Source organism: Macrotis lagotis, chromosome 1 (assembly GCF_037893015.1).
Source record: "Macrotis lagotis isolate mMagLag1 chromosome 1, bilby.v1.9.chrom.fasta, whole genome shotgun sequence".
Lineage (NCBI taxonomy): Eukaryota > Metazoa > Chordata > Mammalia > Peramelemorphia > Peramelidae > Macrotis > Macrotis lagotis.
In genome coordinates this window covers 52,154,136-52,179,291 of record NC_133658.1, presented here as the reverse complement: position 1 = coordinate 52,179,291, position 25,156 = coordinate 52,154,136, and the positions used below count along the sequence as shown (strand labels likewise).

The following is a 25,156-nucleotide window of genomic DNA, read 5'->3' as shown; positions in this document are numbered from 1 at the left end:
AACTGAGTCACCAGGAGGTACCAACCTCCCTACTTGTGATGGGTAGGAACCTCTCTTGGGCTCCTTGAAAGCTGCTTACTGTCTAGTAGCCTTCTGAATGATGGAGGGTCAGACCAGGGCCTGGGCCTCCACTTCTCCAGCCAGTGGGAATTATTTTCTCATCTTGCCCAGGGGAAGTCCTATTTGAAGGACTGCTCAGGGAGCCAGCTGCCAGTGTCAATGACCCATCAGCCAGAGCTAAAATGTGCTAGCTCCTTTACCCAACAATCTGCAGCCTTGCCCACCGGTCTGCTCCCATGGGCTCCCTTATCTAGGGGGAGGGGAAGGGAACATCTTTGTCAAGCACCCTTCCCATCTCATCAGTCCTTCTGCACCTCCCTTTCCCATGGTCCCCCCACTCCAAAGGTTGCTGCCAGCTTTAGTTTGAAGACAAGCAGCCCTCTCCTGGCAACCTCTGGGCAGCCCCCCAGGCACCCCCCACCTCTGCGTGGAGCCGGGGAGAGGAGTGATTTCCCCACACATTGGCAGGGAAACAAAAAGTTTACAAACTCTCAGACTGGGGGAGGTGGTGGAGGAGGGAGAGTTGGTTGGTAGGACTGCCAACCTCCTCCCCTCATCCATGCCCAGCGATGGCATCTGAAGGGGGCTGGGGGGGGTAGCGGCGGCAAGATGGCTGGAGGGCAGCCCGGTGGGGTGGGGTATTCCCGGCGGGGTGAGGGATGCAGGAAGGCCACGACAGGAGATGGGGGTGGGGGACAAGATGACTTACTGTCCTGAGGTCTGGCGGAGATGCGAGGTAACTTCCCAATCGCAACCAGGAATCCAGAAGTGGCTTTCCTTTTTTTCCTTAACTTATTTGCAATTGTCGTGAACAGAAAAAAAGGGGGGCTCAATTTTCAGGGTGCGGGGGCGATCGGAGGTGGAGGCGGGGAGAGCGCTGAAGTCTCCAGTCTTTTCCCCTCACCACCCCGGGGAGCTTCGGGTTCTGGAAAAGCGCAGGTCCGAATCGCGGAGAGCAGGCGCCGCTGCCCGTCCCATGCTCCGGCGGCCCGGCCCCTTCGCGCTCCTCCCGGCCAGACCCGGCCCGGCCCAGCCCAGCTCGCTCTGTCCGGCTCCCCAGGCGAAGGGCACGCACGGGCAGGTTCCTTCCCGCAGGATCCCCACCCGCTCCCGCCAGCCCGGTCCTGGGCTCCTCCAGCCGACGCGCGCCCTTCCCCTTTCCGAGGGGGGAAAGTCTATACAAAAGACTTCCCAAGAAGACCTGTCGGTGGCCCCCCTGGCCGCGCGGGGCGGGCGGCGGGGCCGCGGCGGGCTTCCCGGCTCTTTGGTCTCGGGGCGTCTCTGGGCGGCGCGGGGGCCGCCTGTCTCACGGGCACTGGCGGCGCCCGCCCCGCGCTCGCTGCCTCCGCCTTCCCCTCTGCGCCGCGGCTGCTGCTCCACCTGCCCGGCCGCCTTCGCCCATCCAGGGCCTTCCTTCTCCCGCCCTCGGGCGCCTCCCCGGGGCGCACCGGCTCTCCGCGGCCGCGGGCGGCTGGGCGCCCCGGGTCAAGCCATGGGCCGAGGGGGCGTCCCCTCTTCCCGGTCTCCGGGGCGGGCGGCGGGCGCGCGGCTGGGCTCCGGGCGCGGGGAGGCCCGGGAGGGCTGCGGCTCCCGTCCCGCGTCGGGCCGGGGTGCGCTCGGAGCGCTCTGCTCAGCGGCCCCGGGCCGTGCGCGCTGCGGCCGCCTGCGGCTCGGGGCCCCGGCTGGGGTCCGGTGGCTGGGGGTCCCCGGCTGGGGGGGGGGGGTCCTGTGGCTGGGGGTCCCCGGCTCGGGTCCGGCGGCTGAGGGTCCGGCGGCCGGGGGTCCCCGACTCGGGTCCGGCGGCTGGGGGTCCCCGACTCGCTGAGGTCCGGCGGCTGGAGGTCCCCGACTCGCTGAGGTCCGGCGGCGCGGGGTCCGGCTCAGCGCATGGAGGACAGCCGCCGCGGCGGGCGCCTCTGCTGCCGGCGCTGTGGCCACCGGGGCTGCCCTCCGGCTCCCCTCGCCACGGCCATCTGGCGCGTGTCCTGGCAACTTGGGGGCGCCCCGCGCGCCGCCGCGGCTGCCCCCGCTCCGGGGGCTCGGCTGGCCGGGCGCCCGGAGCCGCTCGCCGCCCCCGGCCCGGACGCGCCCCTCCCGGCCGGCCCCTGGCGGGGCTCCCCGGCCCAAGCGCGCTGGCCCGGCCCCAGCCTTCCGGGGCCGCCCGAGAGAGAGCCGAGGAGAGCGCGGCTGGCAGCCGGCAGCAGACTGCTGCGAGCGTGTGTGAGCGAGTGTGTCTGAGTGTGAGTGTGCGAGTGTGTGCGTGCGTGCGCGCGGGCGCGCGGGGGTGAGTGTGAGTCTGGGGGAGTGCGTGTGCGCGGCGGGGGGGAGGGCCCAGGGAGCCTCCCCCGCGGCGGCCCCCCCTCTCCCGCCTCCCCGGCCGGCCCCGGCCCGCCGGCCCTGCCCGCCTCTGCTCTCTCCCGCAGCCCCCGCGGCCCCGGGGCCCCCCGGCTCCGCCAACGCGGGCCCCCGCCGCGGGCCCCGGAGGGGACCGGCGTGGCGAGTCCGCCTCGCCCCGGGGGGGGCTCTCCCTGCCCCTTTCGGGGGCGGCGGGGATCCGCGCGGGCAGAAGCAGACTTGGGGGGCCCCACTCCCCCCACTTAGCGCGGCCGCCGCACTCCGCCCAGCACATTCACCTCGGAGTTTTGCGGGGCCACTTCCCGGGGCTTATTTCTCCGTGATGCTTGAGGTCCAGGAGGAGAGGGGAAGGGGGGGCGCATACTCCTTTCTTCCCCCCCTCTTCTTTTTCTTGTTTATTTTCCTCCCCTCCTCCCCTCCTCCTCCTCCTCCTCCTCCTCCTCCTCCTCCTCCTCCTCGCTTTTCCGAGATGCGCCCCTCCCCCACCCCCCAGCCCCAGCCGGCTCCCCACGCCGTCTATCTGTCTCCCACCTCTCCGCTCCCGGGGCCCCCAGCAGCCTCCCCGGCCGCCCCCGGCCTGTGCGCGGCGCGGCCTGCAGAGGGCGCTCTCCCACTGCAGCAGCCGGGGCTCCGCCGGCTGCATCCCCCACAACAGATGTCAGACAATATCCTCTGTCGCGTCGCAGGTCCACAGCTTTAATGATGAAAAAAGAAAAAAAGGGGGGGGGTACAGGATTCCACTCTCCCCGGCTTGGCCCTCCGGCCCTCTCTCATTTGCATATCACTTTGCATACTATTTGCATGTTATTCATTTAATGTTCAGAAATCCCCCAAAGCCTCTGCCCCTGTCTCCCAAGTCCTTTACTTCTGCTCTCTCTTTCCCCAAAGCCTCCCTCCCTGCCTCCTTGCCTTCTCGTCGAAAGCCTCCCCTCCCCCACAGCCCCGGAGAGCTCAAAGCATTTTGTGGGCGCCGTCTCAGATGCTCAAATGTAATCTGGTTTCTGCATTTCTCTGAAGTGCCTCTTCCTTTGCCCCCTCCCCTCCCCCACCCCCTCATTTTCTCAGAGGGAGGTTGGGGTTTCATTGCTAACGGTGCAAAAATGAAAATTCCCAATGCCCGGTCCTGGAGATGCAGGTCACTCATTTACATAGCCTATGACACAAACCTACAGTCGAAGGCCCCAAGATCCCCAGTTCCCCACTAGCGAAAATAAAACAATAGGCCCTCTTCCTTCCTCTCTTCTCAGGGTGGGTCAGACTCTGTCCCCTGGTCCCTGGTCCTTCCATTAGCTCTGATTCCTGTTGCTGCCATCCTAGGTGAATTATGGTGACCTCCAGGAGCCTTGAGTGATATTATCAACAATCCATTCTAGGGACTGTCTCCCATGGTCCCTAACATGGTTCCAAACCACAGTAATAATAATCAGAATAATCAGAATAACAGGTATGAAAGTAACTTGAAAACTGTAGATATTCTACAATGTAAAGCATTATTATTATTACTATTATTATTATATATGCAAAGCTCTGCAGCTTGCTTATTAGGAGGCTCACAGTTACCCAGGAAGGTGGGCAGGCAAGATCTGACTTTTTGGTGAGGACTTTATTCCCCTCACTCCTTCAAATCCTTCCATCTGATTCTCAGCACCCCCCTCTCCTCCAAAGGGGAAGGCAGGGCTCATTCCTGCTCCTTTAACAGATGAAGACATGCATTCCCACAGACTTATTTTTCTCAATCCCTGGAAGACTAGTCCTCCACTCAGCTTTTCAGACCTCAGCTCCAGCACAATTTCCTCCACAAAACCTTCCCTGATCCTCCTCTTTTCTCATTTAAACATCTACTATGAGGTATAGATAGGCACTGTGGAAACACAAAGAAACACAAAGACACACTCCCTCTAGAAGTTTGGATTCTAATAATGACCTAGTCTCTGTCTCTACATTTTCCAAGGACTTTGGATCTCTTCTTTGTCCTCACATACCTTATTTTACATGATTCTATATTTGTGTACTTTTCACATCCTGCCAGTAGCCTATAGGTTTTTAGAAAACAGGTTCTTTGTCAGCAGTTGCCTTCCAGCATTTAACACAACACCTTTCTTATATGGAGTTGACACAATATATGTTTAGTGAATTGAACTGGACTAACTTGGCCAAATTCACATCATTCTAATATCGGAGGAGGACTGGGACTAAACTCAATACTTACTGATCAGAATTAAGTGACTTGCCCAGGGTCATATAGCTAGTGTCTTAGGTTAGATTTGAACTCAGATCCTCCTGACTTCAGGGTCAGTGCTTTATCTACTATGCCTCAGACTCTTGACACTTACTAACTGTGTGACCCTGGGCAAGTCACTTAACCCTAATTGCCTCACTTCCAGGGCCATCTTCAGTCTTACTGCTTTATATCTGGCCACTGGACCAGGATGACTCTAGAAGACAAAGTGGAGCTGTTGACTTAGCACACCACCCTGAAATCCAATTCATTTGCTTGTCATGTCATCACCTTGTCATGGTCTTCTTTGAGAATGAAGGACAAGAGACTTCTGGCCAAGATGGCAGAGAGAAGACAGGCACAGTTCTAAAGTCTCCTGATCTTTCCCCATCTATGAAAAAACAGTAAGCCCTGAAAATTTAAAAAAAGAGAGACAAAAAACAGTCCCTGCCCTCAAGGAGCTAACAATCTAATGGGAGAGACAACTATTTATGAACAACCTACATCCAGAATAAATTGGAGATGACCTATGGAGGGTAGACACTAGCTCTAAGAAGGATCAGGAAAGGCTTCTTACAGAAGATGGGATTTTAGCTGGGACTTGAAGGAAGCCAGGGAATCCAAGAAGTAAAGATGAGGTGGGAGAACATTTCAGGAGTGGAGCACAGCCAGTGAAAATGCTGAGAGTTTCATTCTAGAAATAGCAAGAAAGTCAGTGTTACAGAATCACAGAGTTAGTGTGATTAGAAGGTGGAGAGGTTTTTGAAGGACTTTGAATGCCAAACAGAGAATTTTATATTTAATATAATATTTTTGGAGATAATAAGGAACCACTGAAATTTATTAAGTTTACAATTTCACTTTGGGAAGATCACTTTGGTAGCTGTGGGGAGAGACTTTATAGGTTTTTGCCATAATCTGGACATGAGGAAGGTGATGAAAGGAGGGTCTGAGCTAGGGTTCAGTGGCATTAGTGCTGGACTCTGGGGGACATGAAGGAAAACAATATTTTAAATGGCTCTTCCCTCTAGGAGCTTCCATGCACATTATCCAATACAACAATTAAGTCCAAGATAGTCTGAGGAAGAAGATAGCATTAATTTCCTGTAGTAAGGGCTTTCCATAAGATAGAACACCTGAACTGAGCTTTGAAGGATTCTAGGAGATCACAGAGAGGAAGAAATGCACTCTAGCATGAAATGACATTGTAATTCAGTTAGACTGCTAACTCCAGTCTTTTTTTTTTTTGGTTTTGCAAGGTAATGGGGTTAAGTGACTTGTCCAAGGTCACACAACTAGGTAATTATTAAATATTTGAGGTCATCTCCCCAGTTTTTGCAAGAAATTTGACACCTCTGCTAGGACTAAAGTGATCATACAGTCACTAGGTATATGGCAGAAATGGGTCCAGGGAAAACTCTCTTATCCACTACTTCAGACTTCCTTTCACCTCATTTAATACATTTTTTTTAAATTTCCTGCTAGTATTAGTCCATTATTTGACCATTAAAGCTCTGTACCTTGAAAAGAGTTAAATTTCTGGATTTTTCTGTTTGCAACTTAACTCATTAAAACAGGTAGCAAAAAACATTGGCTTGACAACTGAGAAATTAAAAAAAAACCAACCACTGTGAAATCATCACACATCACATTCCAAAAATGCATAAAAATTAGACAGCTCTCTAGCCCCAGGGCCTGAAGCAATTTAACTATATCTAAAAGAAATTGGAAAGTGAGTAAAGAGGAGTTTGAACCCTGACTCTTGGTGAGTAATTCTTTAATATTCTCTCTCTGAATTGAATATTACAATTAAAAGGTAGAAATATAACCAGTGGAAATGTAAGCTGGGTTTCATGTCAGAGGATCTGGATTCAAGTGACACTTACACTATTTACTTTCTGTCTGAACTTTAAGTAAGTCATGTAAACCTCTGGTCTCAGTTTGCTTATTGGCAAAAGGGACAGGATGAACTTGTGGACCTCCAAGATTCCTTCCAGCTTTAAGTCTATGAATCTATAACTATGCTACCAAATGGATAGTGTAGTATAGGGCAAAGAGCACAAATCTCCATTGGGGGATACCTCAGTTTGAACCCAGTATCTACTCCATTTAATACCTGTATGACCTTCAGGGACTTATTTCTTCCAGGTCTCAGTTTCCTCTTCTGGAATATGAAAGCTCTGGAGAAGATGATCCAAGAAAATCTCTCAACCCTGAATCCTATGACCCTACAAGAGGTTTTTTAAAAATTGAACCTGTAGGGCAGTTAGGTGGCACAGTGGATAGAGCACCTGCCCTGGAGTCAGGAGTATCTGAGTTCAAATTCAGCTCAGACACTTAATAATTACCCAGATGTATGGACTTGGGCAAGCCACTTAACCCCATTTCCTTGCAAAAAAAAAAAACCTTAAAAAAAATTGAAGCTGTAATTTCATCAGTACAAACTCCCAATGAGGAGCTTTCTTGGTCAATACTAGATGGCACTTTCCCTGCAAACTATGATCTTGGCTGTCTGGGCCACTGAGAGGTTAAATGCCTTCCCTAGAATGACTGTAGTCAGTATGTGTCAGAGGCAATTCCTTACTCCAGTTAAGAGCTTCTCATAATCCTATAATCTTATGGGTCATTGCCATCTATTGAAGATCTGTGCAACTAAGTGGAGAGGAAAAGTTGGAGGTTGAGGGGAGAAGGAACATATTAACATCCTGAGTGATAGATCTGACCTTATAAATGCTACCTGATTTCTCCACCTTTCCACTATGCTCAGCTTTCCTCTGGAGGATGGTCAGGCAAACTATTCAAATCCATAAATTCTCATGTCTTTAGCTCTAATCAAATTCCTGAATTAGAAATAGCCAATTCAATCAATCAGCAACTTTTTTCCTGAATAACCCAATCCTGTCCTAAGCATGCTAGGAAATGTAAAGGATTTATTTCAACAAATATTTGCCAAGTCCCTATAATGTCTAGTGCTCTTGAGATAACAAGCAGACAGCATCATGACCTCAGAAGAATCAGAATTCCAGGTGACCCAAAGGGCAGTAGAGAGATACAGGGGAGTGTCATCAGGCTGTGGCAGATTATCAATGATCATTTTCAAGAGAAAGGAAGCTTAACAAACATCAGAAAGGAAAGGTGCAACTAGAAATAGAGGTAGACCAGTCATGTATTGAGATTATCAATGATTATTTTCAAGAGAAAGGAAGCATAACATACATCAGGAAGGAAAGGTGAAACTAGGAATGAGAGATAACAGTGTAGGAAGGAGGGAAGGAAACAAGCATTTTTAAAGTTCCTTTGGGCCAGACACTGTGCAAAGCCCTTTATAAATATTGTCTCATTCGAGTCTCATGACAAATTTGGGAGGCAGGTGCTATTGTTTTGCTAATTTTACAGAAGGGGAAATTGAGGCAGTCATAAAGATTAAGCAACTGTCCCAGGATCACACAACTAGTAAATATCTGAGACTGGATTTGAACTCAGGTCTTCCTGACTTCAAGGTCTTTGTCCTTTCCAGGAGAGTCAAATTGGTACCTTTACACTGTTAAAGGAACCTGGGGAATGTCTCCAGTATATTGGGTAGGTCTTCAGTGGGAGATTTATGGAATGATATTGAAAGAATTATATGAGATGAGAAAGGGTGAATCGATTGTAATCTGTTAATAGAAGGAATACATATAGTAATGCCATGGAATCATGAAAGTAGAAAAATTCAATTTTTTTTTTCTTTCTAACCTTTTCTAGAATTCCTAGAATCAGCACTGAACTTTCCCAAAACACTTTTCATTCCTGCTAGTTGATGAATACTTGAATTTTTTTTTCAGGCATGTGTTTTGTCAGGACCATCTAGATTTGCAACACCCACCTTTCTTTCTGAAAACACAAACAAAAGCAACCCTCTGTGGCTCTCACTTCTGATGTGTTTGTTCACATCAGTTCCCTGGGCCCTGAGGACTAAACTCTTGAGAAGAAATGTATAGGAGATTATAGCAATACAAATGCCACCATTGCAAAATTATTCACCAGTATCTCCTTATGCTTTTTCTTTGGCAGTTTGCCTAGGAAAGACTTGGTCCAACTTGGAAGTAGAGAATATATCCTGCTGCCACCAGCAGAAAAGATGGGCAAAGGGAAAGGAAAGAGAATAGTCACATGACTAAGAGAGATGAACACCAATGAGTTCAGCCTTTGCTGCATCATCATCATCATCACTATCACCACCACTACACCACCACCACCATCATCATCCTGAATGGTCACATCACTTTCTATTCAGAAATTTTCAGTGGCTTTTTATTTCCTACTTGGTAAACAATAACATTTTTTTTCCTGGCTTCTAAGGCCCTTCATGAAATGTGTACCACCATCCCTTTCCAGGTTTCTTACATCATTTTATTCATCTTCCTATTCTTTAAGCACAAGCCAAACTAGACAACTTCCTGGCAGTTGAATAGAATCTCTACTTTTGAATCCTTATACCTTTGCTCATGCCATTCTCTATATCCAAGTTTCCCTTCTTCAGATGTTGGAGTTCATCCTTTAAAGACCAACTTAATTGCTGCCGCCTTCATGAAGTCTTCTCTCATCTTCTAGTCTATAATAGTTTTACTTTTTTGACCTTCTTTGCCATAATACTTTAATACTTCTCCAAAGAATTTAATATTTTTGCATATTATATTCATTCCTCCTATTTTCCCCCAAGGTCACAAAATGTGAGAGACAGGATTTGAACACAGGTCCACTGATTCTATTTGTTGCATTGATGTTAGATTGACCTGTGTTCTAAGGGAAGCTACATGGTACAGTCTAGGGCTGAACTTGGAGACAGGAAGAACATCTTTTTCTTCTTCTTTTTTAAAATTTTATTCATTTAAGGCAATGGGATTAAGTGACTTCCCAAGGTCACACACTGTGGCTGAATTTCAACTCAGGTCCTCCTGACTCTGGGGTCAGTGCTCTATCCACTTGTGCCACTTAGCTGCCCCAAGACTCATCTTGAGTTCAAAACTGACCTCAGACACCTATTAGCTGTTTGATCTAGGCAAGTCACTTACCCCCATTTGCCTCAGTTTTCAAATCTGTAAAAATGAGTTAGAGAAAGATCTTTGCATCTTTGCAAGCAACAACAACCACAACAAACAACAACCTTAGATGGGGGTCACAGAGTCAGACTGAAATGACTGAACAACATATGCTCTAGAGTATGGGGTCTCCCCAGGGGCGTAAGTAGGAACCTAGCAGGGGAATGTGACAGGTCAGTATGCATTGCTTGCTGATCTTTCAGTGTATTGAACCTCCCACTTCAAATGTGGGGGTGTGGGAATGGTTATATTGAGAAAGATATCCAGGAAACACTCCCCCCCCCCCCACCTTTCACTGGTCTGACCTCGGCCATCTCTAAGGGCCCTTTGCAGTTCGGCGTTCATGCTTCACTTTTACTGGCACTGTCTTTGTGTCTACCTCTGTGAAGGAGGAGGAGACAAAGCTTTGATCCAAAGATTTAAGCAAAGGCAAGATGTCTAGCTCAGCCCAGCAGATACAGGGAATGGTTCTGCCTGATAGGACGATTATCTGTCTGAAAGCGGAGGCTGATAACTACCGCCCCTGCGCAGCCAGGAACGAGTTATCATCAGCTTCTTCCTTGCAGATCTGACCCATCAGGATCCATTTACTTATTCCCCCCCCCCCCCCCATCATGCTTGCACTCCTATGGCCCTGCCGAAAACAGAACTGTTCCTCCCTGGCTGAAGCACAGAGAGGGAAAACATTTGTTTTGACAGAGGAAATTGACCCTATGTTGGCTCCAAAGGGCCATCAATCAGCTGTTTTCGGTGAATTTAAAATTCCTGACCACAATCCTCCTTGATTTCAATTAGCTGAAGACCTTTAAGGGGAGCTTGATGACATTCTGATTCCTAGAAGGTGGTTTAAAAGAAAGACTCAGTGAAGCTACCATGTATCCAATCGAGTAAATTCATTTCAACAGGTGTTCACCACATGCCTCCTCTGGTCCTAGCCAGGTGCTGCGGGTGGTAGTGGAGATGGATACAGAGGAAAGCTGAAACATGATCTCTTCCCTCAAGGACCTTCCTGAGAAGTATTGGGTCATATAACTAAAGCCCTGGACACAGGAGGTAGAGCTGTGTCATTTGCTAAGGGTATAACTCCTCCCAGACTCCACAAGTCACTCCTCCTACCCACTGCTCTCTCCACTTCACTCCACTGACCTAAGGGGCATTAATGCAGTGAAAGGCATGTAGAATTGGTGGGCAGAAGACCTGGGTGCAGATCCACAGATAGGCGGCTTCACCTTCATGGGCCAGTTTCCTGGAGAATAAACACACTTGTACCACTGGTCTCATAGGGTTATTTTGAGGAAATGGCTTTGTATAGACGTTAAAAACAGCATAGAAGTTGGAGTTATTAGTCACTGGGGAGACAAATTAAGCAAATATGGTACATGATATAGGAGAAGGAAGGCTAGATTTGCATTCAGAGAACCTGGGGTTGGGGTGGGGCAAATCCTTGGGCAACAAGATAAGAGAGCAGTCACTGATTAAGCACCTACTATTTGCCAGATTCTAGACTAGGTGCTGAGAATACAAAGGCAACAACAGTAGCATAGTCTTTGCTTGCAAGGAGCTTACAATCTAATGGACAAGATAAAACATATATATATATATATATATATATATATATAAATATTCATGTACACATCTCATCCAAATCAGGAAACACCAGCAGTTGAACAGTTGTGAAGAATAGGGAAGGGCCCTTTGGAGAAGGTGGCTGAGTCTTGAAGAATACCAAGATTCTTGGAGGTGGAGGAGTGAGTGCATTCCAGATATGAAAGGCACTAAGATAAGAGATGGACTATCAAGTCTGACAAATGGCAGGAGGACCAGTTTGGTTGGGTGATAATTATATGTGGTTATATGTGGTTGGTTGGAAAAGTAGGATGGGCCAAGTGGTGCTTTGAATGTCAAGCAAGGGTTTGTATTTGGGTCCGGAAACAAAAGGGAGCCACTGGAACACACTGAGTAAGAATGGGGTAACATGGTCATATGTGTGTGATTTAGGAAAATTACTCTGATAGCTGTGTTGAGGCAGGGAGGGGAAATAGGGGGATTGTATGTCTGTCCCACCTCTTAGCCACTTCTAGTTGTGTATGCAAGTGTCATATCCTTGGCATATTATCATTCCCTTAGAAGCTTCATCAAATGTTTGGCCTAAGTCACTTATTACCTGTGTGATCCTTGGGTAAATCTTTTTACTGTTTCTGGCCTCATTTTCCCTACCTATAAAATGTGAGGATTGGACTAGATGGTCTCCAAGTTTCCTTCTGGCTCTAAATTTAGGCTCCTATGAGATAGGTAAAATATGATTACCTCCTATAACAGATGGCTTGCCTGACTCCAGGTTCTGTATATCTGTTCACTGAAATCTGGTAAGTTACCTTGGGATTTACCAGACTCAAATTATTTTGGCTCTCACTGATTGGCCAGCAATAGGTCCCAGGCTAATCTGAATTGGTGATCATTTTTTGGGTCCTGACTGGCTCAGTGTCAGCAATTATTTCTGTTTTGATCAGAAACCTTGAGGGTCTTCCCCTTCTCAGAATGATTTTTTTTTGACTAAGCAAAAGAGTCCTTTCTTTGCTTCATTTCATTCTTAACTGCCTTAATCAAGGAATGGGTTTTTCCCCAGTCAAACTGTAACCTTTGCTTTAAAAAAAAGACCAAGGTCTTCCACTGAATCCAGGGTCATCTCCAGTCATCCTCAGCTATATCTGACCATTGATCCAGATGTGTGATTTAGGAAAATTACTCTGATAGCTGTGTTGAGGCAGGGAGGGGAAATAGAGGGATTGTATGTTTGTCCCACCTCTTATCCACTTCTAGTTGTGTATACAAGTGTCATATCCTTAGCATATTATCATTCCCTTAGAAGCTTCATCAATTGTTTGGCCTAAGTCACTTATTACCTGTGTGATCCTTGGGTAAATCTTTTTTACTGTTTCTGGCCTCATCTTCCCTATCTATAAAATATGAGGGTTGGACTAGATAGTCTCCAAGTTTCCTTCTGGCTCTAAATTTAGGCTCTTATGAGATAGGAGGTGGTTTCATGAGTGAGGTTGGTGACTTTGCCAACCCTCCCTCAATTAAATTCACATCATTTGTATGTCATGACATCATTTTCTGGATAGCACGGTCCTCTTTGAGAAGAACAAAGGACAAACAACATCTGTCTATTCTACCATCATTCATCAAATAACTCATTGATTAAATAATGGGAAATAGTCAGCAATAGGTGGGAGATGGGGCAGATCATTAATGCTCTTGAAAGTGAGACAAGGAGTAAAGGATTTTTGTCCTTAAGGGTTCTGGGGACTACTAGTATATTCTATAATAGGGAATGAATCTGAGAAACATAGTCTTCAGTCTGGGAGTGAAGGATAGATTGAAAGAGAATTCTGCATAACTGAAGGAAAATTATTTTTCCCAAACTGAATAATACTAAAAATCAGTCTGTCATTGAAACCAGAATAACTATTATCCAGTGCTCTCTATATGTATTAATTAATGATTGAACATGTAGAGATAGTTAAACTCCCCTTTCTAAACTGTGAAAAAAATCACTTTTTTGGCCACAATGTCCTAGGGAATCTATACATCAAAGCTAGGGGACCTGGGACCCCTTACCCTATTACTACACTTATCCCTCATTTGTTCTCCTCTCATTCCAGTCACATCTTTGGGAAAATCCCTGGCCAATTCTGCTTTAATCTCCTAATTCACAAGGTAGGCATGATAGTCAAGAGTCAAGGTACTGAAGCGGCCCCATGTCCCTTCTTGAGTGGAGTGTAGACAGCTAAATAAAAAAAGAGTTGCAGGAACATTACCGAATTATGTGACTGATAGGGCTTAGAATTATGAAAATGGTTTCTGTCAACAAAGAGACGGATACATCTTGCGAGATGATCAACTATGATGGATGCAGCCCCTCTCTGTAGTTCAGAAGTCAAAGACAACCCCAAGAGACCTACTATAGACAATACCATCTATATCAAGAGAAAGAAAACCACAGTCTGAATGTAGAGGGAAAGATACTACTTTCATTAAATAAAAGCCTAAGACTTCTTTTGTGTTTTTCCTTTCTTTCTCCTGATTTTTTCTTTCCCCTTAGTTCTAATTTCTCTTTCACGCCATGACTAATATGTAAACATGTTAAACATGAAGGTCCATGTTTGTTACCATGGGGGAGGGGGAGAGGGAGGATGGTAGACAAATGTGGAGCTCGTAATTGGCAAGTGGATGAAGGTTGAAAAACTACCATTGCATGTATGGAAAAATAAACACAATTTCAATAAAACAATAACAACAAAAACAAAGAGAGGGAAGATAAAGCTCTAGTTCCTGGACTAGGACAGTAGGCAAACCTGCCCCAAGGATTCTAAAACATCATCCTGACTGCCCAGAATATAAGATTCACTGTGTTCTCTCTCTCTCTCTCTCTCTCTCTCTCTCTCTCTCTCTCTCTCTCTCTCTCCCTCCTCTTCCATCTGTCATCCCCCCTTTCCTTCTCTCTTTCTCTCCACTCCATGTCTGTATCTCTCTGACTCCTTTTTACTACTTTCTGCCTTCTTTCCTTTTTCTCTTCTCTTCTCTCCCTCCCCACCTCTCTCATTCCCCTCCTTCTCTCTCACTCTTTGTCTATCTCTCTGTCTCTTTCTCTATTTCTCCACCCCATCCCTTTCCCACATTCTGACTCATTTGATGCTCACCCATTAAGTCCTTATGAAGTCTGAGCAGACATTAGTCAAAATAATTGTTAAAATATGTATTAAATAATTTTGGAATGGGATTGACTGCTAAGCACTATGGAGCTGGGAGATGTTTCCCTTGAGAATCAGGACTGGTTCATGTGAGATGAGGATGAAATCAATGCATACATGATGTGAAGTCTTTCTAGGGGGAGTATGGCATGGTGTGCAATACTGGGGAACTTAGTAGATATTAGGATCAGATATCTAGAACTCAGAAGTCATCTAGCCCATATCTCTCATTTTGTATATGAGGAAACTGATATCCAGGGAAGTTGAGGCTTGCCCAAAATCTACAGCAAGTCAGAGACTGAGCTGATGAATTATTAAAGTATTTATTAAGTGTTCTCTTTGAACAAAGCACTATGCTAAGTGTTGCAGATACAAGTAGAAAAGTAAGACATACCAGTTCTTAAGGATCTCACATTCTAATGTGAAGAGGTCACTGGAGTCAAGAACATATAAATTCAAATCTAGCCTCAGACATCTATTAGTTGTGTGACCTGGGTAGGTCAGTTTCTTCAACTGTAAAATGGGGAGAGTCATAGTCCTTGCCCCCCAAAGTTGTTGGGAGGATGAAAATAAGTATTTCTGAGGTACTTTGCAGCCTCTTAACATTCCTCTGGTTATGAAGAACTTTCCTCTCAGACCTACGATAGCCCTTCCATGCCTTTAGCTTTGATATAATCAAATTGTGGACAAATTGGTCTTCCCAATGAAATATAAGCTCCTTGAGGGCAGGGGATATTTTATTTTTGTTTTTGTCTCCTTAGCTCTAAGCATAGTTCCTGGCACCCTGCAGGTGCCTATTAAATGCTTACTGGTGATATATTATGGGTATCTGTATTTGAGTCTCATCCATCTATTAGACTGTGAGTTCCTGAGGGGAAGGACTATATATACTGGATATGCTAATAATGAGCATTTATATACCACCTACTATGTGCCAGAAGCTGTAAAGCCAAGTGCTTTACAATTATTAACTCATTTGAATTTCACAACAGGGCCATTGTGATCTCTATTTTACAGAAGGGGAAACTGAGGTAAACAGAGGTTGTTGGCCACCCAGGATCACACAACTGGTAAATTTTTGAACTCATGTCTTCCTGATTCCAGATCCAACTCTATTCACTATGGCACCATCTAACTGCTTCTCCTCCCATCTTATCATAGAGTACCAGGCATAGACTTTAAGACTGTCCATAAATGTTAAACATGATTGTACATATAACTGTACCAAATTACTCAAGGGGAGGGGGGAAGGGAGAGAGAGATAGAACGATGTGGGTCTCAAAACTTACAAAAAGATAAATGTTGAAAACTATCTTTGCATGTAATTGAAAAATAACATTCAAAAGAATAAAAATAAATCATTCATTCTTCCAACTTTCCTTCTCTGTTTGAGACTTTGTGTTAGGGCCAGACTCTTTGTAGTTCTTTTATTTTTTATTTTTTTGAGAGGGTTAAGTGGCTTGCCCAAGGCCACATAGCTAGGTGATTATTAGGTGTCTGAGGCCGGATTTGAACTCAGGGACTCCTGAGGGCCGGTGTTGTATCCACTGAGCCACCTAGCCGCCCCCAGATTCTTTGTACTTCTGAAGAAACTGTCCTGATCTTATGTGATCTTGGCTTGTATTATTTGGGGTCTTGCAATGACATTCTTCAGATATTGGGTGCTACTCTCTTCATGGATAATAGGGAGAAAATCTTTGACCTGAGCTGCCACTGTGATCCTCGGGGTGCTACATGGTTTGATTGCTATACTTCTGAACTTTCTAGTCTTCAGGCCCCTAGCTGGAGTCTAGGCAACACAGCTTTAGATTTGCCCTGGGTGGAGTTCTAGTAGACTCCAGTAATTCTGGTCAGTAATTGCTGATCCCAGCCCAGTCAAGTAACTGGAAGAATCTACAGGTGCAGGGTGAAAAGTCTTCTTCCCTATTCATAATCTATTTCTTGCTCTAGGCTTAGCATGATAAATCTCTAAACCTGCCCCTGAGCTGAGCTCAGTCTGAGTTCACAATCCTGCTTTGGGGCAGGTCAACCATGCCACTGGTGCATTCTTTCCTGATATGGTCACTTGCCTATGGGCTGAATTGATCATCTTAGGCTAGAAAAATGACCCATTCTGGTTTCTCCTTAAATTTATTCATTATACCTCGGTCTGCTACCCTTTTTGGATCTTTGTTAGAATAGTTGTAAAGGAGGTTGGATTTTGCTTCTTTCTACTTAGAATAGTTGTAAAGGAAGTTGGATTTTGCTTCTTTCTACTCCGCCATCTTTGTTGGTCTCCCTTTTAGTCTTGTAGAAATGTATACTCTAAAGGGGAAAAAAAAGCAGGGATTTCTATACATCACTATAATCTCCAAAAAATTGAAAATAAGGATCACTAAAAGGGTAGTGTAGAGGTGCATACTGAACATGAACAGGTTGCATATTAAAAACAAGGCATTTTTAAGGAGAAGCAGCATAAATTCTATTTAAATGAAATGAATGGGGGAAGAATGATGAAAAGATCAGATGGATTGACTATGTGGTAAGAGTAAGGGACAGGCGTGATCCATTGATAATTGCATTATTTTAAATAACTTGAGGAAGGCTCCTTGCATATTGAGTTGACACCCTGTGACAAATTTATGGTGGATCTAAATTTGAATCCTGAAATTCACTAGCTATGTTACCTGGATAAGTCACTTAACCTCTCTTGGTCTCAGTTTCTTCCTCATCAGCAAAATGAAGAGTTGTACAAGATGAATTCTAAGGTCTTTTTTTAGCTCCAGATCAATTTTGAGCTCACACACATTAGTGTGTCATTAGCAGAGCCAGTTCTAAACCTGTGTCTCCTAAGTCTGAAACCAGTGTTATTTCCACTCTACCAAGCTTTTTTCTGCATCCTGCTTTTATGGAAAGGGAGGAAATGATGAGGGAAAAATGCTGTTTTGTTATTAGAGATTTTTAAAAGCAACTTCCAGAGATCTGGTCCAGGGTCAGCATGCATGCAATCCTTACTCCTGGGCTACACCCTCTCAATCCACAGTCCCAAGTAATAACAAACAGAAACAATGGCAGCTGATGAAATATCTGGACATCATTGAAGTAAGGTCTCTTCCAGTTCTATCTATGGCCCTTTGTATAGCAGGCTGTGTTTAATAGAAGCAGAAAAATGAATAAAGTATTTCATTTTTATTTTCAACCACAGGGTTTTATGGTCAATTTGCAACTGATCAAAAACATAATTGATTAGAATCACTGTTCATTAAAAATTATGATTAATCAAGATTTGATGTAAGTCATTGATTAGTTATTTATTGAGACCTATTTTGTACTCAGCACTGTGGATGATATAGGGATGTGCTGGAGTCAACCCTAACTTGCTTGGGCGAGTTGATTGGTAAATTTTATTTCTTTTTTTTTTTTGCTAGGCAATGGGGTTAAGTGGCTTGCCCAAGGCCACACAGCTAGGTGTCTGAGGCCGGATTTGAACTCAGATATTCCTGACTCCAGGGCTGGTGCTCTATCCACTGCCCTACCTAGCCACCCCGATTATTAAATTTTCATTGTGATTGTTTACACCTTAGGAATTGGCAAGTGCTACAAATGAAGACTTGATAAATTGTTTTGTTGATTGTCTAGACTTATGAAAATGCTAAAGAAAATGTTAATAATGACAATTAAATTTAAAATTGCATTATGCATACATTTTCCCCTGATGAGTCTGTTATTAAATATTTACCAGGAGATTCTATACTCAGAATAGCATAGACCCTGATTTGGAGGGATTTATTATCTATATATATGGGAGGCTTATAGTGGAGGGGAAAGAGCACTGGTCTTGGAATCAGAAGACCCAGAGTGTTCTCTACAAAATAGCATAATTAACTTACTGAAGAGTTGCGTGTAATTCAATTAAAGGTGATAGATGAAATATTTTCAATGATATTTCAAAAGTTCCTTTGCAAATTGTCTGCAGTAATTTCCTACAACAATGAGCATGATAGCAAGCTGTCCAGGTCATTCTCCAGAAACTTATTTAACCTCAGATGACAATGACAAATGACACATTACTGAAATAAGAGTCAGAATTCAGTTCCCCAGAACACAGCTCTCTAGCTCATATGCTGCTGCAATGGATTTTTGCTACCTGTCCAGAAGGGAACATAGTGGCAGAGTTCTTTGGGCACTTGATGTAGCAACAGCCAGACATATGGATGGATGGACTATTCCTCCCATTAGAACCTGAAGAAAATTGATCCATGGGATGTAGAGGCTTTAAGATCAGACCTAGATTTGTGATTCCATCAGCAGATGATTCCACCAGGAGGGAGTGTTGAAACTTCCTCTATCTGATGGAGCTCTGAGGTTCCTTTTTAAGTTTTCTCCTTAGAGACTTGCTTGGGACACTGAGAAATGAAATGCCTTGTCTTTGATTATATAGTCCACAGAGTGTACATTGAGGAAGGACTCAAAACCCAGGGGGGCTTTGACTCCAAAGTTGGTTCTCCAGCCACTCTCAATATCACTATTCTGTACAAATAAATCACCCTGCTAAGCACTGGGCAGACAAATGGGAAAGGGGACAGTCCTTATTCTTAAGGAGCTGGCATTGGAATGGAGGAGATAAGTCAGCTGCCAGTCATACAGAAAGGTCCCATGGTCCTTAGGGGACAAAAGCAAAGCAGATGCCAAGATTTCCTCTTTAGTGACATTTCCATGTAGGAAATCACATAGTTTCTAATCTTGAACCATTTGGCAGTGCCAAAGACTTTGTTGACAAAAACATTCTGTTCTGGGTCTAAAAGAATATATGATGCTGTTCATTTATACACATAAGCATGCACATACACACATAGGCATATATACATACATATAAACACATACACACATAGACACAAAGACATATAGCATAGATATATCCATATGCATATGTATAAATGAATGTTTATGTATGAGTATATAAATAGCAAATGTGTGTATGTATATATGTGTTATATATGTAATGTGTATTGAATGTACACAAACATAAATACCCATCCACATATACAATGCACACATGTATACTAATATACATGTGCCCATTTATGTTTGCATTGCATGGTTGCATACATTCTAACAACACACTTGTATCACAAACACACATATATATTATATTACACATGCATGTATGCTCACATATTAAATTACATTATGTCCAAAACACATGTGAATATATGAATATCTGTGTGTATTATATATTACATATTTTGCGCAATGAATAACGCACTGGCCTTGGAGTCAGGAAGACAGAAGATCAGATCTGACCTCAGACACTTGATACCAACTAGCAGTGTGACCCTGAGCAAATCACTTAACCCTGATTGCCTCACATCCAGAGACATCTTGAGTCATCCTGATCCATATCTGATTACTGGGTCCAGATGGCTCTGGAGGAGAAAATGAGGCTGGTGACTTAGCATAGCTCCCCTCACTCAAATCCAATTCATGTGCTTGTCATGGCTTCACCTCCCTAATGTTGTGGTCTTCTTTGAGAATGAAGGACAAATATTACAAACAGTCCATAATTCAAAATCATTTTGACTCTTTCAAACCCACCAACTAAATACATCCTTTGTCCTCAGCTTGTATTTGACTTAATAGGAAGTGTCTTGGCGATAGGTTTTTGTAGCTAGGAGCACGACTGATTCATGGAAGGGGAGGGGAAGGAAGCCAAGATGGGGATTGTAGCTAGTTCCAGGAATAATTGCAGTGAAGACATGTCTATGCATACCTGTGTGCTGGGAGCTGAAATAGATAGATAGATAGATAGATAGATAGATAGATAGATAGATAGATAGATAGATAATAGATAGATAGATAGATAGATAGATAGATAGATAGATAGATAGATAGATAGATAGATAGATAGATAGATAGATGATAGATAGATGATAGATAGATAGATAGATAGATAGATAGATAGATAGATGATAGATAGATAGATAGATAGATAAAACAGAAAGAGACAGAGGCAGAGAAACAGAGAGACAGAGAGAGAGGAGAGAGGAGGGAAAGAAAAAAGAGTGACAGGGAGAGAGAGAGAGAGAGAGAGAGAGAGAGAGAGAGAGAGAGAGAGAGAGAGAGAGAGAGAGAGAGAAGATTCATTTATCAGTCAGAGAATGACCTGGGGGGATCGATTGCTATCCAAGCCCACATGCATAGCCCACCACTGACAGTTATTGATGGTGCCAGAGAACCACAATGAAGTCTGTCAAGTGCCCAGATGAACTCTGCCCACTTAGGAGACTTCTTGTAATCCAAGAAGCCAGCCCCAGAACACCTTAGCAAAAGAAAACTATCTTTTCTCCAAACAAACAGATAAAGAAAACACAACCCACCCACCCACAACCCTGGAAAGACTCATTTTGGCAAGACCCAAGCAGGAGAGAGAACGTGGTGTACTCTAATCCTGCCGGGAAGAAGGCACCATAGCTTAAGACTCCTCTTGGCTGAATTTTCTAAAATCCTGGACTCTGGATCTGGAAGCCGATTCAGCAGGGGAAAATGTGCGTCTGCTCATCTCAGAGCATCCCCCTCCTCTGCCTGGCTCTTCCCATCCTACCTCATGCTACAGCTCTTGGCTTCCTCTGGCCACCCAGACACAGCCATCTGCCTGATCATACTGCCAGGGATACATGGATTCCCATGAAAACACAGCCCAGAGAGGAGAGGGAGAGAGAGCGAAAGGGTTACATGTTGTTCATAAGTCACATTTCTTTTAACTTTTGAGATTCATGTGGGAGTATTTCCTTACAACAATGTTTTGCAGTAGATAATATAAGCATGGGGAAACTGATTTTGGGGAGGAGAGTGTAGTTAAGTGACTTTCTGGCAAATGTCAGAACTGAGAGCTAAACTCTGATCTTCAGATGTCAGACTATTAATTTTAGGGGATCTCTTCCAATCACTATTTTAATTTACTGTTTCACCTGGCCATTGTCAATCAACATCTCTTCCTCAGTTCTCAACTTACTTGTCAAATGGCTTAATAAACAATCAACCAAAACTCCAGTAATATAATAATAATAATAATAATAATAATGATGATGATGATGATGATGATGATGATGATGATGATGATGATGATGTTTGTCTTTCATTCTCAAAGAACACAACTCAGGGAGGTGATGCCATGACAATCACATGAATTGGATTTGAGTGGTGGGGGCTGTGTAAAGTCACCAGCCTCATTTTCTCCTCTGGTCATCTGGGTCCAGTGGCCAGATATGAAGGACAACTGGAGATGGCTCTGGATGTGAGGTAATCAGGGTGAAGGACTTACCCAGGGTCACACAGCTAGTTAGTGTCAGTTGTCTGAGGTCAGATTTGAACTCTGGTCCTCCTGACTCGAAGGTCAGTGTTCTATCCACTGTGGAGGAAGCTGAAAAGTGAGTTAGTTCAAGCTCCTCATTTTTCACCTTTTTCTTCTTTACTTCTCAGAATCTAGTTCCATTCTGCTCAAATATCTACATAATGCTTTTAAGACCTTCCCAGTTGACTCCAATTAATCAAATATTCATGCTCTCTTTGCCCTCTGAAATTACCTGTGTATATCTTTACCTATTCATTTTTATATTATATTATTGAGTTTCCTCATAAGAATATAAGCTCTCTAAGAGCAGGGTGACCCCATTGACTTATTACAATGTCAATGCTTAGCAGATACAAATATCCTTTGAACTGAATTATAGAATTGAACTTTGCTTGATGATGCTGAGTGAGAAGATAAAGGAAGTAGAGATGGGAGTAACTAGATATGGCAATCAAAACTGAACACAATCTCTTTTTCTTTTCTTTAAGGTTTTTGCAAGGCAAATGGGGTTAAGTGGCTTGCCCAAGGTCACACAGCTAGGTAATTATTAAGTGTCTGAGGCGGGATTTGAACCCAGGTACTCCTGACTCCAGGGCCGGTGCTTTATTCACTGCTCCACCTAGCTGCCCCTGAACACAATCTCGACCTGAAGGTTGGCCCAACTTACTCTAATGGCTACATTCAGGTCTTAAATCCTTTGTCAAAACCACTGTCTCTGAGGGCTTTGAATATCATAGGCACTTAAATATTTGTTGATGGACTAAATTAACTATGTACCCAACTTGATGATATGGGAGACACTGAGAATAATGAAACTTGATCTTTCTCTTCTTATAGCTCCATCTAGTTGAGGAGATTTACCAGGTATGTGTGAAATAACTAACAATACAAGAAGACTACTATTATGGAAAGATTATAAGATTTAGCTTTAGGAGATGGTAATAATTTCTCCATCAAAGGAGGTTCCTCAGTGATTGTTTCACAAGGATATCATAGAAGGGATCCTTATTGAGACAGAGTTTGGACTCATTGACATCCAAGGTACCTATCATAGTTTATGATTCTGTGGTCTGGGCTCTTTAGGTCTCAGTATCTTCATCTGCAAAATGAGAGAGATGATTGCTTTGGCCACTTCTGTCTCTAGATCCTATGACCCAATGACAGATAGCAAATGATTGGTTCAGATTGGTGGCAAATGAGACAATTGTCCAATGATTGGTATAGATGATTGGAGTTCAAGGAGAGAGAGATTACCTCAGGTCCATATGATCAAAGAAGGTTTAAAGAAGGACATGAAATATGAACTGGACTTTGAAAGACGGAAAGATTTGGAAAAGCAGAGAAAAGTCTGGAGGGTATAGAAAAGAATAAATCACAGAGGAAAACAAAAGGGCTCACCTCATCTCTCTTTTTTTTTAGTTTTTTTTTTGCAAGGCAATGGGGTTAAATGGCTTAAGGCCACATGGCTAGGTAATTATTAAGTGTCTGAGACTGGATTTGAACCCAGGTACTTCTAACTCCAGGGCTGGTGCTCTATCCACTGTGCCACCTAGCCACCCCACCTCATTTCTTCTTTTTGACAAAATTACTAGACTGGTAGATGAAGGAAATAACCCTGGGTAAGTCACTTAACCCTGTGTGCTTCAGTTTCCTTATCTATAAAATGAGCTGGAGAAGGAAATGACAAACCATTCCATTATCTTTGCCAAGAAAACCCCAATTGGGGTCATGAAGAGTTGGACATGATTGAAAACACCTGAATAAGAAGAAAAGGAAGGAAATGTTGTAGATATAATTTAGAAAGAGCTTAGCAAAACATCTGACAAAATCTCTAATACTACTCCTGTGGAAAAGACCAATAATACAGATATGTGGATTTGGAACTGTTTGGATGGTTACACTCAAAGAGTACTCTAGGTTGATGTCAACTTGAAAGGAGTCTCTAGAACTTAGCTCAGTACCTATTAAGTAGGCACTGAATAAATGGATAATTGACATCTGATGAAAGAATGCCCCAAGAATCTATGCTTGGCATTCTTCTCAGTGACTTGGATAAAGGCAGAGATGGTGTGCTTCAGTCTAAGATGGGAGAGGAGGAGTCAGATGGATTCTTCTGAGGAAGAACTAGGGTATTGTAAATTCAAAGACAATCAGTATTGTGAGATGACAGCCAAGAAAGCTGATGGAAGTGATGGATCTAATGCCCTCTGTCCTGGACATGTGGGGTATTGTGTTCAGTCATGGGCACCACATTTTAGAAGGAATACTAATAGGCTAGACAGCATTTAGAGGAGACATAAACTAGGAAGGAGAAGAGACTTGAGATGATGGCAAACAAGAACGTTTTGTGGGAATAGGGAATATCTAACTGGGGCACCAGAAGACTGTAAAGGGAAAAGGTGCTGACTTTAAATATTTGAAGATCAGTCATGTGGAACCTGTTCTGTTTGGCCCCAGGGGACGATACTAAGGGAAATTAGAAGTTGCCAAGATACTAATTTAGGCTTGATGAAAAGGGCAGCTAGGTGGCACCGTAGTAGATAGAGCACTTGGAATTGGGAAGACTCATCCTCATGAGTTCAAATCCAACCTTAGAGAATTACTATCTGTATGATCCTGGGCAAGTCACTGAACCTGTTTGCCTCAGTTTCCTCATCTGTAAAATGAGCTGGAGAAGGAAACGGCAAACTATTCTAGTATCTTAGCCAAGAAAACCCCAAATAGGAACATGAAGAATCAGACAGAAATGAAATGGCTCAACAATGGGGGGGGAGGAATGGTCTTTAAGCTTCCTAATAAGGGGAACTGTCCAAAAAACTGTCCAAAAGTACCCCCCATCCCTGGGGTGGCTAGATGGAGCGATGGATAGTCACTGACCCTGGAGTCAGGAGGACCTGAGTTTAAATCTGGCCTCAGACACTTAATAATTACCTAGCTGTGTGACCTTGTGCAAATCACTTAAGCCCACTGCCTTGCAAAAAAAACCCCCAAAAGTTCCCCCATCCCAAGAAGAGGTGGGGTGCCTCTCAATAAGGATCAAGGACCAGATGACCAATTATTCTTCCTGTTATAGAGGGGATTGCTTGTCCAGGTCTGATTTGTACTAATTGGCAACTGAGATCCTGTCTAATTTTCCAATTATGTCATTGTGTGAAAGTACATGGTGTCTTTGGGAGACTGGATCAAGGTAAGGAAATTAGGCAAGCTGGATTAGAACTCAGAATGGGGAGGGGGGAAATGAGCTTTATAAGATAAGGAGTTCTATGCTTTCTTTACATGTGCTTGTACATTGGATGGTGATGTGTGTTTCATTGCTATTCAGTGCCCATGGACTGCAATTTCCTCCTATTGAAGTCAT

General features: G+C 44.3%; 1 protein-coding gene across 9 annotated transcripts in view; it reads right to left on the bottom strand.

The window, feature by feature from the left end:
- CBFA2T3 (CBFA2/RUNX1 partner transcriptional co-repressor 3) overlaps window positions 1–25,156 on the bottom strand; it is a 206,304-nt gene that overhangs the window by 121,350 nt on the left and 59,798 nt on the right. For 2 of the 9 annotated variants that reach the window (XM_074201092.1, XM_074201100.1), the window contains exon 1: window positions 770–1,619. The exons of the other annotated variants lie outside the window; for them this stretch is intronic. The gene's annotated coding sequence lies outside the window, so the exon portion shown is untranslated. Of the gene's footprint in view, window positions 1–769; window positions 1,620–25,156 lie in introns of those variants that run through there. 9 annotated transcript variants of the gene reach the window in all.